This window comes from Ictidomys tridecemlineatus, chromosome X, assembly GCF_052094955.1.
Source record: "Ictidomys tridecemlineatus isolate mIctTri1 chromosome X, mIctTri1.hap1, whole genome shotgun sequence".
Lineage (NCBI taxonomy): Eukaryota > Metazoa > Chordata > Mammalia > Rodentia > Sciuridae > Ictidomys > Ictidomys tridecemlineatus.
The window spans coordinates 67,413,168-67,431,495 of NC_135493.1; positions in this window are offsets into that span (position 1 = coordinate 67,413,168).

The window sequence follows — 18,328 nt, forward strand, 5'->3', positions numbered from 1 at the left end:
CCATTACATTTAACCATTACATTCCACTTCCAAAAAGACAATAAAACCTGGAGTGTCTAGACTGTCATTCTCATTCTTCCACTCATCCCTTGTGAGAAGAAAAGGCCTCATATCATTATCAGGAAAAAAATAATAATAATTCACCTGGAATGAAGGAAATCAGGTGAGAGAGAGCTGTGAGGTGGCATTATTGGCTGCCTCCACATTACATTACTGTCCAAGTGAGTGGCAAAAATCTTAGATCTCATACTTTTAAGAATTTGTGAGCATTCTCCTTTTGTGCTTCCAAGGACAAGGACTTTGGATGTGAGATTTTTTTTTCAATACCATATTATAAAAAATAGTGCTAAGAAATCAATAAAACTACATGCATGAAAAATTATTTCTAAACTCTTTAGAATGACAGTAATATATTCACACATGTATACAACCTACATGTGCACACTCAAAGTCAAAAGGCAAGTATGTGTAAATATGTCATTATGTTCTACAAAAAGCCAAATCCCTCAAATTCCCTAGAGCAAGCTACACCAAGCTCTTTTTGCTTAGAAGAGCAGTTGACAGGTGAAAGAAGAAGACCACCCACAGGGCACACAAATGCAAGGCAAACAATTCCCTCAGTCCCCTTGGTTACATCCTTCAAAGGAATTCTTGCTAACAACCCCACAGCCTAAGGAGACAAAAGAATGTCCAATACCCTTTTTAAAATTATGACTCTGATATTTAGGTCATTGACTAACATTATGGATTAAAAGACTTTATCACTCTGATATAAAAGTTTACCTTCTATGTCTCCCACTAGACAATGACATTAACAAAGGTGTTTTTACTATATATCCCAGTACCTTTTACACAGACTTGACACTCAATAAATGTATGTTACATGAACATAAAAAGTGCTTTTAGGTGCCCTGCACCAATCTAAAGAAACCATCCTCAATGAAACAAGTAGTCTTACAAAAGCCTCTGAAGACTGATCCTGGCATCTCAGAACCCCCCACCCAGTAGCTTTATCCCCTTAAAACACCTAGATTACTTATTTTATGGATACATTAGACTACAGGTCTAAATTGTTTAGGAGAACATATTAAAACAAAGGGTATATGAGAAATGGCTCCTGACCAACCTGCAATATGTATATAGTAATACAATGCACATCAACAAGTAGGTGAGATAATTAAATTAGATAAATACAAATAAATTTCTAAGAATATGAACTAGTAATAATAAGGACTCAACAGTGCCCTAACTAGTCATTCCCTGAAACAAGCCCTTTTTTCTTACCAGCTCTCTCAACAAGCAACCAGGCTCATGCCTTTGCTCTATTTTATATTCAAGTCATCATATTCAAGGCTTGAGTGTAAATCAAAACCAAGGCAGGATTTTGTACCTTATAGCCAATATCAAACCAGTCTTTGAATTGCTGGAATATTCCAAAAGTGTGACTTCTAGATAAATAAAGCATTATTGAAAATATACCTTGGAGATATATTGATAATTTGTACTAGAGGGTGGTGAAAATAGATATAAATGCTTTTAATTTCAATGTTCAAACCAGATTTATATACATGCTGTAAAAAAGGTACAAACACATCACTGAGGACACAAATGAGTTCATGATTTAAAAAAAAGAATTAGTTGTTGACTAACTTTCATTTTATTCATGTATTTATATGCGGTGCTGAGAATTGAACCCAGTGCCTCACACATGCAAGGCAAATACTCTACCACTGAGCCACAACCCCAGCCCCATGATTTGTTATGTCTGCAAAATCAGCAGAGACAATTTGAAAAGGTAAAACAACAAAAGGAAGATATTTAGAGAGTTGTAGAGTAATGAAGTCTTTTTAGCCTAAGCAAAAATCAGCTAGAGGAAAGGTACATAGGCATAGACATGGGATATATGACAATTGGTCAGGAACTTGTATCTGGAGCAGAGAATCTGTCATGCTAAGGAATCGGGAGTGTTTTCTGGTGGGAAACAAAGTTAGTCAACAGTCTCAAATTAGAGGAATTGATATCTAATGTACTGCTAGTGTAAGCATATGATATTCCAATTCCTCTAACAGTGTAACTTAGTCAAGATCAAGTAAAGAGGTGAGCTTATATTCCCCGTGTGACAGAATCAGGCACTGTTTTCATTCTCCTGGCAGCTTGATACCAGTGATGCCGAACAGAGAGCTGATCTTGTATCTTCCACCAGGCAGAAGCAACTGGTGCCCTGATTATTCTGCCCAGGTGATGTTAGTAAGGTCTAATGGTGAATTATTCCTTCACATTCATCTGGTGGTGTGAAATATTGTTACTATTATGCTATAGCACCTCCCCACTATACCAACCTGATAGCAAAAAAGGGCTAGTTGACTCATACTCTGATTCCTTCTACCTCTAGTATCAGTGAAACACAAAGAGAAGCTGAGTTTCCGTCACTATCCACCGTCAATGAATCTGAAAGACAGAGAACAGTGGGACTCATGATATTCATCATTGGTATCAGTGTGGTCAACTGTTTAGATACACCTCCATTCCCACTTCGATCTAACAATGTGGTATAAGTCAGTATTATACTTTCACCATGAAGGTGTGAGGAATTCGCAAAGGATGCTAAACTTTCATTCTACCCATGTGCTATGAAGAAATGTGAGTCACCACTCCATTTTTGCAAAGTTGATATCAGAGGTACCCATAAGAAGCCAAACATATATACACACATATATTTCTAGTTACAATAATGAAGGGAGTGTCTCTGATGATAAAATAAGGAGCTGAAGTAGAATACAGAGTCTCATAATATGTTATAAATATGACCATGATGCAATGAAAAATTGCATCATCATTCAAATAATAAGGAAAATCACAAATGAGACAATATGATCAATAGATGCCATAAGTGAAATGAATCATATGTTGGAATCTTTTTTTGTACCAGGGATGGAACCCAGGGTCACTTAACCACTAGGTCACATACGGACCCCCCTTTTTAATATTTTACATAGAGACAAGTTCTCTAAATTGCTTAGGGTCTCACTGATTTGCTGAGGCTGGCTTTGAGCTCACCATCCTCCTTTCTCATCCTCATGAGCCCCTGGGATATATGTTGGAATTTTTTGTTAATAGAAACTAAAGAAGTCCTCATTAAAAAAGTACTTCTACATGCTATTATTGATTATCTTAGAATAATGAAGAAATAAAAAATCTCAGTAAAGAAATAAAAGAAAGAACCAAGTGGAAACTTTACAAGTGAAACATGAAATAATGAAAACAAAGTGAAATTTTGTTTCTGGTGGGGAACAAGGTTAGTCAACTATTTAGTCATTCACTTTAGAAGTGAAATCAATTTTATATTTCTAGTTTTATACTAGACATACCAAAAGATAGAATCAGTTAACTTGAGGGCAAAATATTAGATTTACTCTTTGTGAAATAGAAAAAAATACAGTCACATAAAAATATGAACAATCTCAGGGAACTGTGAGACAATACCAAAAAAGGAGCTAACATTTTCAATTATTTTAAAGGGGTGAAATCTTAGGTAAAGATCTAGCAAAATATGTACAGTATCTGTATCCTAACAAATACAAATGTTAAGGAACAAGTTAAAGACAGCCTAAAGAAGTGGAGAGACATAGGGTGCTCAGGAATTAGAAGACTCAACATAATAAAGATGTCAGTTCCCTCCAAACTTATCTATAGGTTTAACACTATTTCTATTGAAAATATGGGTAAAACTTTTCATAGATATATGCAAAGTTCTTACATTTATATGAAAATGCACAATAACTAGAATCATACATGATTTTGAAAGAGAAGTATATGGGTGAAAGAATCATTCAACCTGATGTTAAGGCTTACTGCATGGCTTCAGAAATCCAGGAAGTGCAGTGTTTGCAGACCAGTGGCCACATATATCAAACAGAAGAGAAAACCCAAAAATGAGGTCACATAAATATATCCAACTGATTTTATGAAGTTCCGATGTAATTCAATGGTGGAAGTACAACACTTACCATAAATAATGCTTGAATAATTGAACACCGTTCGGGGGTGGGGTGAAGTCCTAGACTTAAGGTGCATATGTAAAAAGTTAACTCAAAATATAAACTGGTTTAAACTATAAAATGTAAAGCTATAAAACTTTTTATTAAAATTATAGGAGAAAACCTTCTGATGAAGTTATCTCATACTTGACACCCAAAGCAGAATCTTTAAAAGGAACAATGGACAAATTTGGTAAATTTAATCTCAATAAAATTGAAAATTTTGTTCTGTGAAAAGCCCTTTAAAGAAAATGAGTACAAAAGCTACAGAGGGAGAAAATATTTATAAATGAACAAAAGCCTTTAACTCAAAAAACTCTGAAATCTCAAAATAAAACAGCTGGGGGTACAATAAGAATATAACAAAAGACATGAACAAACTTTCACTGAGGATTCTAGAAAAATAGTAAATGAGCACATAAAGAGATCATTTGTTATTATAGACATATTGTTATTATAGACATATTGAGACATATCACTATATACTTATTGTATTAGAAAAAAATAGGAAAATGGAGATAATAGCAAATTCTGGCCACTATGCAGATAAACTGGTTTTCTCCTTCATTAAGGTAGGATACATGTCTTTTGAAAACTTGTTGCAGTTTCTTACAAAAAAGTATACAGTACTGTACATACTAACAATTATAACCTTGAGCATTATACTAGAAATATAAAAACTAATGTACACATAAAACCCTGAACATGAACCATCATAAAATATTATTTATAACAAAATCTGGGAACAAACTACATGACCTAAATGTGAATGATCAAATAAACTGTAGCACATATATATCAGGGAATACTGCTCAGCATTTAAAATGAATAAACTATACAAAAATGCCGTGATTTAGATAAATCTGAAGGGAACTATCCTGACTTTTTAGAAAAGTGCTAATTTATTTTCTTTTGTTGTTGTAGTTGTTCCAGAATTGAAGTCAGGGGAATTAGAACACTTAGCCATGTTCCTGGCTCTTCTTATTTAGTTTTTAAAAATTTGAGAAAGGATCTGAGTTGCTCAGGGAATTGCTAAATTGCTGAAGCTAGTCTTGAATTGGGATTCTCTTGTCTCACCCTCCTGAGTTGCCAGGACTATAGACATGCACCCCTGCACGTGGCAGAAAAGTACTAATTTTCTAAAGATGGCATAATATACTATTATATTTACTTAACATTCTTAAATTGACAAAATTATAGTTTTGAGCATTTTTTACAGGGAATTGAAGTTTTTAATTCCTTTGAGAATATATTGACAACTGTGGATTTGTGTTCTTCAAGTTTTCAGATATACAACAATGAGCACAAAACTAAATACAGTCTTTAAAACAAGTTTGAGAGATAACCACAGGATATATGATGATCTTGTAACTACAAATGGTTTCTTGCTCAGAGTTGTTTCTTCATACTGATAAAGATTCTCAATGTATATTTTGAGAGCTTTTTAAAAGAACTTCTTAAAGGTGAGACAAGGAGAAAGTCTAAAGAATACTGTGGGAAAATTTTAAATGTGAAGAAGAAAAATAAGAAGTTCAAGTATTCCAATTTCCAAGTTCCCAAAGAAGCAGCTGGATAAATAATAACCAGTTTTTTTAAAATCCTAGTACTACATTTTAATTACATTTTGATCTAGGTGGAATTTTGCAGGTTGGCTTTGTTTCCTAACCACATTCATCAAGTAGGTTTTATGTGGAAATGTGTTCCAGACTCTAACAGTGACTTACAAATGAACTTGTAGAGCATAACTTGTTTGCATTTTGAGAATACTTGCAATTATTTAAGTTTGTTAATATTTCATTGAAATATAGAATAATAAATGTGATTAATGAGTGACATTTTATATCAAAACTGTATCAAATAGTTTTATATCAAAATCATATCAAATTTATGAGAATTGGGCATGATTTCTAAGTATATTCATAATTTGTAGTTTAGTATTAATAGCATATGAATATTTTCTATCAAAATATCCTTGAAATCTTTCTTACATTCTTTTTTTAGATGTTTTTAAATTAATTTATTCAATTAGGTATATATGACAGGATGCATTTTGATGCATTGTACACAATTGCAGCACAACTTTTCATTTCTCTGGTTGTAAACGATGTAGTGTCACATCATATGTGCAGTTATACATGTACCTAGGGTAATGATGTCCATCTCATTCCACCATATTTCCTGCCTCCATGCACCCTCCCCACTCTCCCTTCTCTTTGCCCAATCAAAGTTCCTCCATTTTTCGCATGCCTCCCCCATCCCCATTATGGATCAGCATCCATTTATCAGAGAGAACATTTGGCCTTTGGTTTTTTAGGATTGGCTTACTTTGTTTAGAAGATTTTCTCAAACTCCATCCATTTACCTGCAAATGCCATAATTTTATTCTCTTTTAATGCTGAGTAATATTTCATTGTGTATATATGCCACATGTTATTTATTCATTAATCTATTGAAGGGCATCTAGGTTGCTTCCAACAGTTTAGCTATTGTGAATAGAGCTGCTATGAACATTGATGTAGCTGCATCACTGTAGTATGTTGATTTTAAGTCCTTTGGGTACACACCCAGGAGTGGGATAGCTGGGTCAAATGGTAGTTCCATTCCAAATTTTCTAAGGAATCTCCATACTGCTTTCTGGAGGGGTTGCACCAATTTGCAGTTCCACTAGCAGAGTATGAGTGTGCCTTCCCCCCAATAGCCTCACCAACATTTATTATTGTCTCTAGTCTTAATAACTACCATTTTGAATGGTGTGAGCAGAAATCTTAGAGGAGTTTTGATTTGCATTTCTCTAATACTAAAAATGTTGAATTTTTTATATATTTAATAATTGAATGTATATCTTCTTCTGAGAAGTGTCTATTGAGCTCCTTAGCCCATTTATTGATTGTTTTGTTTTGTTTTTCGGGTGTTAAGTTTTTTGAGTTCTTTTTATGTCCTGGAAATTAGTGCTTATCTTATGTGTGGTGACAAAAATTTGCTCCCAAAATGTAGACTCTCTGTTTACCTCATCAGTTGTTTCTTTTGCTGAGAAGGTTTTTAGTTTTAGTCCATTCCATTTATTAATTTTAGATTTTATTTCTTGAACTTTAGGAGTCTTATTAAGGAATTCAGGGCTTAATCTGACATGATAAGATCTTGGCTTACTTTTTCCTCTATTAGTCTCTGGACTAATTCCTAGGTCCTTGATCCACTTTGAGTTGAATTTTTTGCATGGTGAGAGATAGGGGTTTACTTTTATTTTGCTGCATAGTGCTTTCCAGTTCTCCCAGCACCATTTGTTGCAGGCTATCTTTTTTCCAATGTATGTTTTTGCCACCATTGTCTAATATAAGATAACTGTATTTATGTGGGTATTTCTTTGTGTCTGTTTTCTCTGCCATTGGTCTACTTGCCTATTTTGGTGTCAGTACCATGTGGTGTTTGTTACTGTAGCTTTGTAGTATAGTTTAAAGTCTGGTATTGTGATGTCTCCTGTTTCACTCTTTTTTGCTAAGGATTGCTTTAGTTATTCTGTGTCTCTTATTTTTCCAAATGAATTTCATGACTGCTTTTTTATGTCTATAAACAATGATTTGGAGGATTTTAATTGGGATTACATAGAATCTGTATATTGCTTTGGGTAGTGTGGCCATTTTGACAATATTAATTTTGTCTATCCAAGAGCATGGGAGATCTTTCCACATTCTAAGGTTTTCTTCAATTATTTTCTTTATTGTTTTGTAGTTTTCATTGTAGAGGTCTTTCACCTCTTTTGTTAAGTTGATGCCCAATTATTATTTTTTGATCCTATTTTGAATGGAGGTATAGTTTTTCTAATTTCTCTTTCAGAGGATTCATCATTGATGTATATCAATGTATTTGATTTATGGGTATTCATTTTATATCCTGTTACTGCTGAGTTCATTAATTAATTCTAGACGTTTTCTGGTGGAGCTTTTTGGATCCTCTAAGTATAGAATCATGTCATTATCAAATAATGATAGTTTGAGTTCTTCTTTTCCTATTTATATCCCTTTAATTTCTTTCATCTGTCTAATTGCTCTGGCTAGAGTTTCAAGTACTATATTCACTAGAGAGCATCCCTGTCTTGTTCCAGTTTTTAGAGAGAATGCTTCCAATTTTTATTTATGTAGTATGATGTTGGCCTTGGGTTTAACATAGATAGCTTTTACAATGTTGAGATGTGTTCTTACTATCTCTAGTTTTTCTAGTGTTATGAACATGAAAGGGTGGTGTATTTTGTTAAATGCTTTTGCTGCATCAATTGCTATAATCATATGATTTTTATCTTTAGGACTACTGATGTGATGAATTATATTCATTGGTTTCCATATGGTTGAGCCAATTTTGCATCCATCAAATGAACTCCACTTGACCACGGTACACTATTTTTTTAAAATATGATTTTGTATGAGATTTGCCAGAATTTTATTGAGAAATTTTACATGAGTATTAATCATAGATATTGGTCTCAAATTTTCTTTCCTTGATGTGTCTCTGCCTGGTTTTGGTATCAGGGTGATACTAGCTTCATAGAATGAGTTCAGAAGGGTTCCTTCCTTTTCTATTTTATGGAATAACTTGAAGAGTATTGGTATTAATGCTTCTTTGTATAACTGTAGAACTCAGCTGTGAATGCATGTGGTCCTGGACTTTTCTTGGTTGGCAGGCTTTTGATGCCTTTTTCTATTTCCTTGCTTGAAATTGATGTGTTTAAATTGTGTATATTCTCTTGACTCAGTTTGGGTTGATCACATGCTTCTAGAAATTTGCCAGTTTCTTTGAAGTTTAATATTTTACTGGGGTATAAATTTTCAAAATAGTTTCTAATTGACTTCTGTATTTCAATAGTGTCTGTCTTCATAGTTCCTTTTTCATCACAAATTTTAGTAATTTGAGTTTTCTCCCTTCTTCTTTTCCTTAGAGTGGCTAAGGGTTTGTCAATTTTCTTTTTCAAAGAACCAGCTTTTTGTTTTGTCAATTTTTTGAATTGTTTCTTTAGTTTCAATTTTATTGATTTCTGCCCTGATTTTAATTATTTCCTGTCTTCTACTACTTTTGGTGTTAGTTTGTTTTTCTTTTTCTAGGGCTTTGTTTATTTGTTTATTTGTTGCTATATTGTTACATTGTTTATTTGTTGACTCTCTCTTTTTTTAATGGATGGACTCCATGTAATAAACTTTCCTCTTAGCACTACCTTCATAGTGTCCCAGAGGTTTTGATATGTTGTGTTGGAGTTTTCATTTACCTCTATGAATATTTTATCTCCTCCCTTATGTCTTCTTTTATCCAAGCATCATTCAATAGCATATTGGTTAGTTTCTAGGGGTTGGAGTAGCTTTTCTTTTTAATTTTATCATTGATTTCCAACTTCATCCCATTATGGTCAAATAGGATGCAGGATAGTATCTCTATTTTTTGTATTTGGTAAGACTTGCTTTGTGGCATAACATATGGTCTGTTTTGGAGAAGGATACATGTGCTGCTGAGAAGAAAGTGTATTTGCTTATTGATGGATGGAATATTTTATATATGTCTGTTAAGTCCAATTATTGATTGTATCATTGAGTTTCTAGTTTCTTTGTTTAGTTTTTGTTTGGAAGATCTATTCAGTGTTGAGAAGCGATTTTTTTCAAAACACCCAACGTTATGTTGCCTTCAAGAGATTCATCTCATGGGAAAAGTCATACACAGACTGAAGGTGAAAGGGAAGGAAAAAAATACTATTCGCATGGGCCACATAATCAGGCAGGAATTTATATCCTCATATCAGATAAAGTGGATTTCAAACCAAAACTAGTGGAACAGGATAAAGAAGAACATTTCATACTGCTTAAGGGATTCATACATATATAAGACATAACAATCATAAATATCTCTGCCCAAAACAATGGGGCATTTATGTATGTCAAACAAACCTTTCTCAAATACAAGAAATGGACTGATAGTTTCTTAACTGGTTTATTGTTTCCTTCATTTTGATGATTTCTGAATTTTTTTTTCAGAATCTATCTTTCTTGAAGTTATCTTTTGCTACTTGTATTTGCTCCCTTATCTCTTTGTTACATTGGTCAAATTTTACGTATATTTTCTCATTTAGGTCATTCTTTAATTCACAGATCATTTTAATTATATACATTCAGAACTTCTTCTCTGACATCTCATCAACTGCACTGTTCATGAATTCTGTTATTGTAGTATCCTAGTTTTTTGAGGCACTTTTTTCCCTTGTTTTTTTACACATTGTCTATGTGTCTTTCTTTCTTGCACTGCAGATCTGAGGTATTACACTTTCTATCCTATAATCTTGTAGTATTTGTACAGATTATCTATGCTTCACCTTGGTGTTGGGCTTCCAAACCCTGCCAGTGCCCCACAATGGATGATACTGCAACTATAGGTGGTGATCGCAATAGCGGAGATAACTCAAGATAGCATTGGCAGTGTCCCAAGATGGATGCATCCCCTTTCAGAGATGAGGCTGAAAGGGTGGGTCTTACACTGGCTTTGGGATGCCTGTTCCAAGATGCAGCTGCTTCTAATTCCTGTATATTGTCACAAGGTGGAGGCTTCTGTGTAGTGAGGGCTATGGCAATGGTTTCAGTGTCCCAAGATGGAAGTGGGTTAGTCCTGGGCTCCCAGATGAGTGGGTGAGGGGTGAACCTGGGCTCCCCCTTGGGTGATGGGGGTTGTAGCTGCAGTCCTGGGCCAGGGCCTGAGCTCCAGCATGTAGTTTTGTGTTTTCTAAGGCTTAGGAGCTCAGGTAAATGGTAAGTGGCTCACCAGGCACAGTGGCACATACACATAACCCCAGCAGCTTGAGAGGCTAAGGCAGGAGGATCACAGGTTTAAAGCCAATCTCAGAAACTCAGGGAGCCCCTAAGCAACTTAGTAAAACCATGACTCAAAGTAAACAGTAAAATGGTGGGGATTGTGGCTCTTTGCTTCAGTGCCCTGGTTCAATTCCTAGTACTCCCTCCCCAAATAAATGGTTGTAGCTATAAATGGGTAGCAAAAGGAAGACGTATAATGAAACTCTTCTTTATACAGACTACTGGCAGTTGTCATAATCATCTATACATATGAAAAAAAAATTAAGATACTAGGCACAGTGGCACATGCCTATAATCCCAGCACCTCAGGAGGCTGAGGTAGGTGGATCATGAGTTAAAAGCCAACTTCAGCAAAAACAAGGTGCTATGCAATTCAGTAAGACCCTATCTCTAAATAAAATAAGGCTCTGGATGTGGCCCATGAGTTCAATATCCATTACAAAAACAATTAACAGCATTAAATTCACACATATGCACCCAGAGGAAAAAAAATGTCTGTGTATAACTGGTAAGATGTGAATAAATCTAACAGATTTTTTTTTATGTTACACTCCTGTTTTGAACTACTATATGTTAGTAATACCAGATGTTTTGATCAGGGAAAATTTGGTAAATTGTATGCAAGTACATTCTAGTTTATTTCTTAAAATTGTGTGTGAATTCACAATTATCTTAAAATAATTTTAGAAGATAAATTGGAAGGACTAGGGTGTTTTCTTCAGTGGTAGAGGGTTTGCCTGGCATGCATCAGATCCTCAGTTTAATTCCCACTGCTACAAAACAAAAATAAAAATATAGATGAAGAAGTGTTACTATTATATGTAAATCCAATATCATCATCATTGTCTGGAATTTTTGCAGTAGTTGATTCTATTGTTCCAAGGTCTGAGATTGGGGAAGTCATGGTATAGAGTTGATGCAACTAATCCTATACTTAAATAAGGCCATGGAATATAAAGAGAGATAGGGAACTTTGTTTAAAATAGAAAATGGTGTCATTTGTATAAACACAGTCAGAAGAAAACTGATTATTAATTATGAAGTTTACATTAAAAAATGTTGATAAGTAAAGTGGCAGTGATGAGTTTAGCAATTCAAAAAGGAGAGGCTATAAGAGAGAATGAATTGGAAACCACATTTATTATTATGGTTCATCATATTTTGGTGTTCATTAACTGTGTTGGCCTAAAACTGTAAGTTTTACCATTTTTCTAATGTGTGTTTACATAAAAAGGAAAGTTATTTTAATTTATTTAGAATTAAAGGATACTATTTTCCCATAAAAAAGATAATGTTCAGGAAGTAATGTCTGTAGATTGTCATTATTACTACATAAACAACTTTAAGTATGAAATAACCTTGACCTTCTAAATATATGGAAAACCTAAAACACAATTAAATTAAATGACCATTACATGTGGAATCTGAATCTTCTAGCTTAAAGAAAGAATATTTACTCATCAATGCTCTTAGAAGCATAGGGATATGAAATGAAGCGACTTGCTTTGTAGCAGTGCTCCTCAAAGTAAGACTTGCAGGAAATTCTGGGGAAAAAAGCACATTTATAAGTCCACTCCAGAACTTCTGAATCAGTCTTTAATCATGAAGATGATGTCTTTGTGGACAGGTGTGAATTCCACACTGAATCCCTTTAAACAGGTGCAAATACCAGTTTATTTCATTTAATTGGCATTGCTTAGTTTACTTAGAACAAAGTAAGTGGCATTTTGTTGAAAAAATATAAAACACTTGAAATTGCTTGAGTTATTTTTCATTGAAGCCTTATAAATGACTATAATTTCAAACCATATATAATGCTATAATTTTAATTATTTATGAGATAATCTAAGATGGAGTTGTAAACAACATGGGAATATAAACTGAATGCAATCTTTCCTGAAAAACATATATATTGGTGATGAGATTTTGAGTGACATTCTCTAAATTTATTCTTATTTTCATCTTCACTCCTTTGGGTATAGCTTGAGCTTCTTCTAACGAGTTCATATCTACCATTCCAACTATCACTCACAAGAGGAGTATGCTGTTTTTAGATCTTTTGGGTATAGTCCGAGAAGAGGAATAGCTGGGTCAAATGGTGGTTCCATTCCCAGATTTCCAAGGAATCTCCATATTGCTTTCTAGATTGGCCGCACCAATTTGCAGTCCCACCAGCAATGTACAAGTGTACCCTTTTCGCCACATCCTCGCCAGCACTTGTTGTTGTTTGACTTCATAATGGCTGCCATTCTTATTGGAGTGAGATGGTATCTTAGAGTGGTTTTAATTTGCATTTTTCTGATTGCTAGTGATGGTGAGCATTTTTTTGTGTATTTGTTGATTGATTGTATATCTTCCTCTGAGAAGTGTCTGTTCAGATCCTTGGCTCATTTGTTGATTGGGTTATTTGTTTTCTTGTTGCTTAATTTTTTGAGTTCTTTGTATACTCTGGAGATTAGAGCTCTATCTGAAGTGTGAGGGGTAAAAATTTGTTCCCAGGATGTAGGCTCCCTATTTACCTCTCTTATTGTTTCTCTTGCTGAGAAAAAAGAAGAAAATTTTAGGTTAAATATGAAAGATGTATACAACGAAAACTACAGAACTCTAAAGAGAGAAATAGAAGAAGACCTTAGAAGATGGAAAGATATACCTTGTTCATGGTTAGGCAGAACTAATATCATTAAAATGGCCATATTACCAAAAGTACTCTATAGGTTTAATGCAATGTCAATCAAAATCCCAATGGCATTCCTCGCAGTAATAGAAAAAGCAATCATGAAATTCATCTGGAAAAATAAAAGACCCAGAATAACAAAAGCAATTCTAAGCAAGAAGAGTGAAACAGGTGGTATAGTGATACCAGATTTAAACTATACTACATAGCAATAGTAACAAAAACAGTATGGTACTGGTACCAAAACAGGCGGGTAGACCAATGGTACAGAATAGAGGACACAGAGACCAATCCACAAAATTACACCTACCCTATATTAGACAAAGGTGCTAAAAGCATGCAGTGGAGAAAGGATAGCATCTTCAACAAATTGTGATGGGAGAACTGGAAATCCATATGCAACAAAATGAAATTGAATCCCTTTCTCTCACCATGCACAAAAGTTAACTCAAAATGGATCAAGGAGCTAGGAATCAAACCAGAAAATCTGCATCTAATAGAAGAAAAGTTGGCCCTAATCTCCATCTCGTGGGGTCAGGCTCCAAATTCCTTAATAGGACACCTATAGCACAAGAGTTAAAATCAAGAATTAATAATATACATTCTTAAAACACTGATAGGGCTCAGCTAAAATTAAATCTTCCTCTGAATTGACATGTATCAAAATTGTGCCCATTCTCTTAACTATGTTATAATTTTACATATATAACCCTCAAACACTGTTAGAGTATATTTGTCAAGTTGACCTAAAGCTGTATCTATTCAAAGGTAACTAAAATTGAATCACCACTAAAACAATCACTTCAATGTTCAAGTCTTGACAGTTTTCTCTGTTTTACTGCAAATTGAGGTCCAACCAACCCAAGAGGGATTAGCAGAATAGTAAGTTGTAGATTAGGAAGGTTCAATTGTCAGTCTTTCAAATCATTTCTTACATCACTTTTCATCCATGAAAACCCTGTATTCTAAAGATATAGGTCAGTTGCCTTGGGTACTTTTAGTTGTATATATTGGCTGCTATAAAATTGTAGATCTTCAAGTGTTTTCTAGGATTATCTAATGGCCAGCTACTAATTTAGTTTGTGTCTCCAGTAAAGAGTTGATATGCAGAATGCTAAAGAGAGCTGGAAACTGGGTACAAGCAATTTGATGCTGCTAATTTTATCTCTTTTTTTTTAAAGAGCGAGTGAGAGAGGAGAGAGAGAGGGAGAGAGAGAATTTTTTAATATTTATTTTTTAGTTCTCGGTGGACACAACATCTTTGTTGGTATGTGGTACTGAGGATCGAACCCGGGCCGCACGCATGCCAGGCGAGCACGCTACCGCTTGAGCCACATCCCCAGCCCCTAATTTTATCTCTTTAAAAGTGATTCTTTCAATGAAGCAATTAATAAGGTCTCTTATTGCTTTCTTTGGCATTTATTAATAATTGGCGTTTGCCATGGGGAAGGCTCTGTCTAATTATTATTATCAACCTACAAGAATACAGATACCCTCACTTATTTACCCTGCTACAAATCAAACCACTTCTTAAAATTTAAAAAAAAATCAGTCATGGGAAACCATTTATTGTTTCATTAAGAATGGTTGTTTACTTATTCTCTTTTACTTTGAAAAGTAAAACAAAGGAACTACCAAGAGAAAGCTGTTGTAAATATCAAAGGAAGACACTATAAAACGTTTTGCCTAGCATAGCTTCATTTTGAATTTTAATACAGACAAAGGTACTTTCAATTTTTTTAAATTATCAGATTATCACTATGAAAGGAAAATTTTTCTGAAACTCAATAATTTAACAATGATAAAAATTCAGTATGATTAGTAGATTATTACTAATGAAGTGGTTGTGTTTATTTGAAAACAGGCCACACACTTCAATATATTACAGAAGAAATCCTTTTACAGGAGAGTAGCTGGAATTTTTACCCAGATATCCAAGTAGGAAAAAATGGGCATTCAATATTTTATTTAATATTGGCTCTTCAACATGCCTTAGAATTCTAATATTTCATTTATACTCAGTCTAAAAATGTATGATCTAAAATTCTGACAATGTTAAGAATATGGGAGAAAGATCAGAGGAAGATCAAAATAATGCCAAGAGTTAGCAGAAATATCATAGGCATGAAATTTGTAATATAATAGTTATGCTTTGAAAGTTATCTTTTTAGTTCACTAATGTAACAATATATACTGTAACTGTATTACAAGATGGGACAGTATGTTTGTAATTTCCAGTATTCTTTATTTCCAGTATTTAAAACAATGTTCTGAGAAAGTAAATTTTCCCTTTTCACATCTTGAGTAATATTGAAAGAGAAAATGCAAAAAACCTAAAAATTTACAATTCCACCCTTTGTCTCTTGTATAGGTTGCCCCTGATTGCTATCAATGGCTTCCAATAGCATGTTGCTCTGTTTATCCTTTGTCACTCTCACTGATAAAGTCAACAGATGAAAAGGATAGGATCAACAAAATTCAACAAAATCAAGCAGATACTCTTGATTGTGCTTGAAGAGATTTAAACCTCGCCAATGCTACACAAAGCCTGAAAGGAATTCAAAACTACCAAAAAAAATTTTGACCTTAGAACAGCTTCTTCAAAACTCAGTATATTAAGAACATTTTTAGTATTTCAAGTTAGGATATATATTTTGCATTTCTGAAACTTTACTAGTTTTTCTCTCTTAAGAATATATTTTAAAAGAAGGCTATATAAAAAAATTCATTAACTGAAAGTAAGGCAAAATCAATTCATTTGGAAAGTTGGTTCTTTCACTATGACATTGAAATCCAGAAAACATACATATGACTTTTTATATTATTTTGGCAAAATCATTAATAAATAACTGATGATTTTCAATGGTTTTTTCTTTGTCAACACTAAAGCAATCATCTAAACTATACATCATTTGTTCTCTAAAAGTTGTCAAAGACAAATAAGACTAGACACTAAAGTAGTAAGGACAAGTTTCCATTAGTAATATAGTATTGGAGTAGGAAAAGAGTTCAGCATGAACCAGACTCAAGCTTCACAGAGGCAAATGGGTATTTCACAAAAAGCTGGATACTAATATAATTGGCAAGATTGGTTTTAATTCAGTAGTACACAATGGCAGTAAGGACAACTGTCCGATATAAACTGAACTTGGCTTTTATTCATACAGAGATGAAGTATTATTTAATTAATTAATTAATTTATTTATTTATTTATTTATTTATTTATGTTTTTTGTGCTGGAATTAGAAATCAGGCCCTTGTGAATGCTAGGCAAATTCTCTTATATTTTGCTGCACTCCAGCCCTGACTATATATTTTAAAGGAAGAATAAAGAAATAAGGACAGTGCTGAGTGGGTGGGGTTCTGAGTCAGGATATCAAATATTGTGAAATGCTAGAAGGCAAAGGCAATGAGGGCTGGTGCATGTGAAACTCATTTGGGTTTGCTGTCACTTATAGAAGTTAGCCTCCTACTCTCACATAGACTGGGGAACAGGAGCTCTTTTCTCAGTTGGTGGCTGAAATCAATAGTCAATTTTTGTTGGTGTCCTTCAGTTTTCCAAGGCAAGTACACTAAGCAAGCCTAGGATCATCCTAGAAGTGTGGTTTTGACCTATGAGAAACTATGGTAGTGTTTGCTCAAGTCTTTATAGGTCAAATTTAGGGCCTAGTTAAACAAAGGGCTCAAAGAAGACTGGCAAACATTTGTTCTCAGGGGAAAATCTTTGTTAAAGGAATTGTAGGTAAGTGTGTTTCACACAAATAATCTATGTATCACCAAGTACTTCAGTTTGGTAATGCATTCTAAATGATTGACATTCTTTGTTTCATAATTTTTCTGGAGACTTTATAGTGAATCAGAGTCCCTACTCTCAAAGAGTTTATTTTCTAGTGAAGTATAAACTCAAAAGCAAATAAATACATTAATATCACATCAACATTATAACAAGAACTATGGAAAATAAAACAGGTGAAGGAAAGAGAAAGATTTGATGCAATGTGGTCAATATTACAAAGGATAGTCAAATTAGATATATGAAATAAACAGAGCCTATCATGAGGTGATCCAGTGCAAATGTATCTCAGATGACAGAAACAGCAAATGCAAAAAATCTGAGGCAGATGTGAGCTTGATATTTTATGATGTGCAGTCACAGGCAATGAAAATCCAATCACAGATTTTTGTAAGCTTATAAAATATATGTAAAATGAAAACAATCCTACTACTTGGCCAACACTGACAACCATGAACTGTTATCTAAGGGTTTTGGAATAAAGTATTCCATCCTTCCATGAAGTGGCTTAATGTGAAACTTTGTCCGGCACTGGATCATAAAGAATCAAACTACTCATATGCTCTCTTTTAGGAACTCAGACTACTAGTCACTAAGCTATGTGTGCATTATGTATCCCAATGAGCTACTGTAACATTCACTTTCCAAGAAACCTAGTCCTAGAACTACTGAAACTCAAGTTGACTGAATGGATATCAAAATGGTTCCCTCTGTTACCTCAGTTTTTTTAAATAACTTAACGAAATATTAAACATAATCTCAGCAACTTCAAAGTTCTAATACAGGAAGCATTCTATGGTTTACTAGTACTCTATTCTTTATTTTTGTATGTGCACATAAAGAAACAGAAAACAACATATCTTAGACATATGGTAAGGTAATTTTAATGTCAATTCTGGTATGTATATTCACTCAATAAAGTACCATATAGGCTTTGCAATAATGTTATCAAAGAGTTAACTTTAAAAAATTTTTTAAAGTAGTTAAA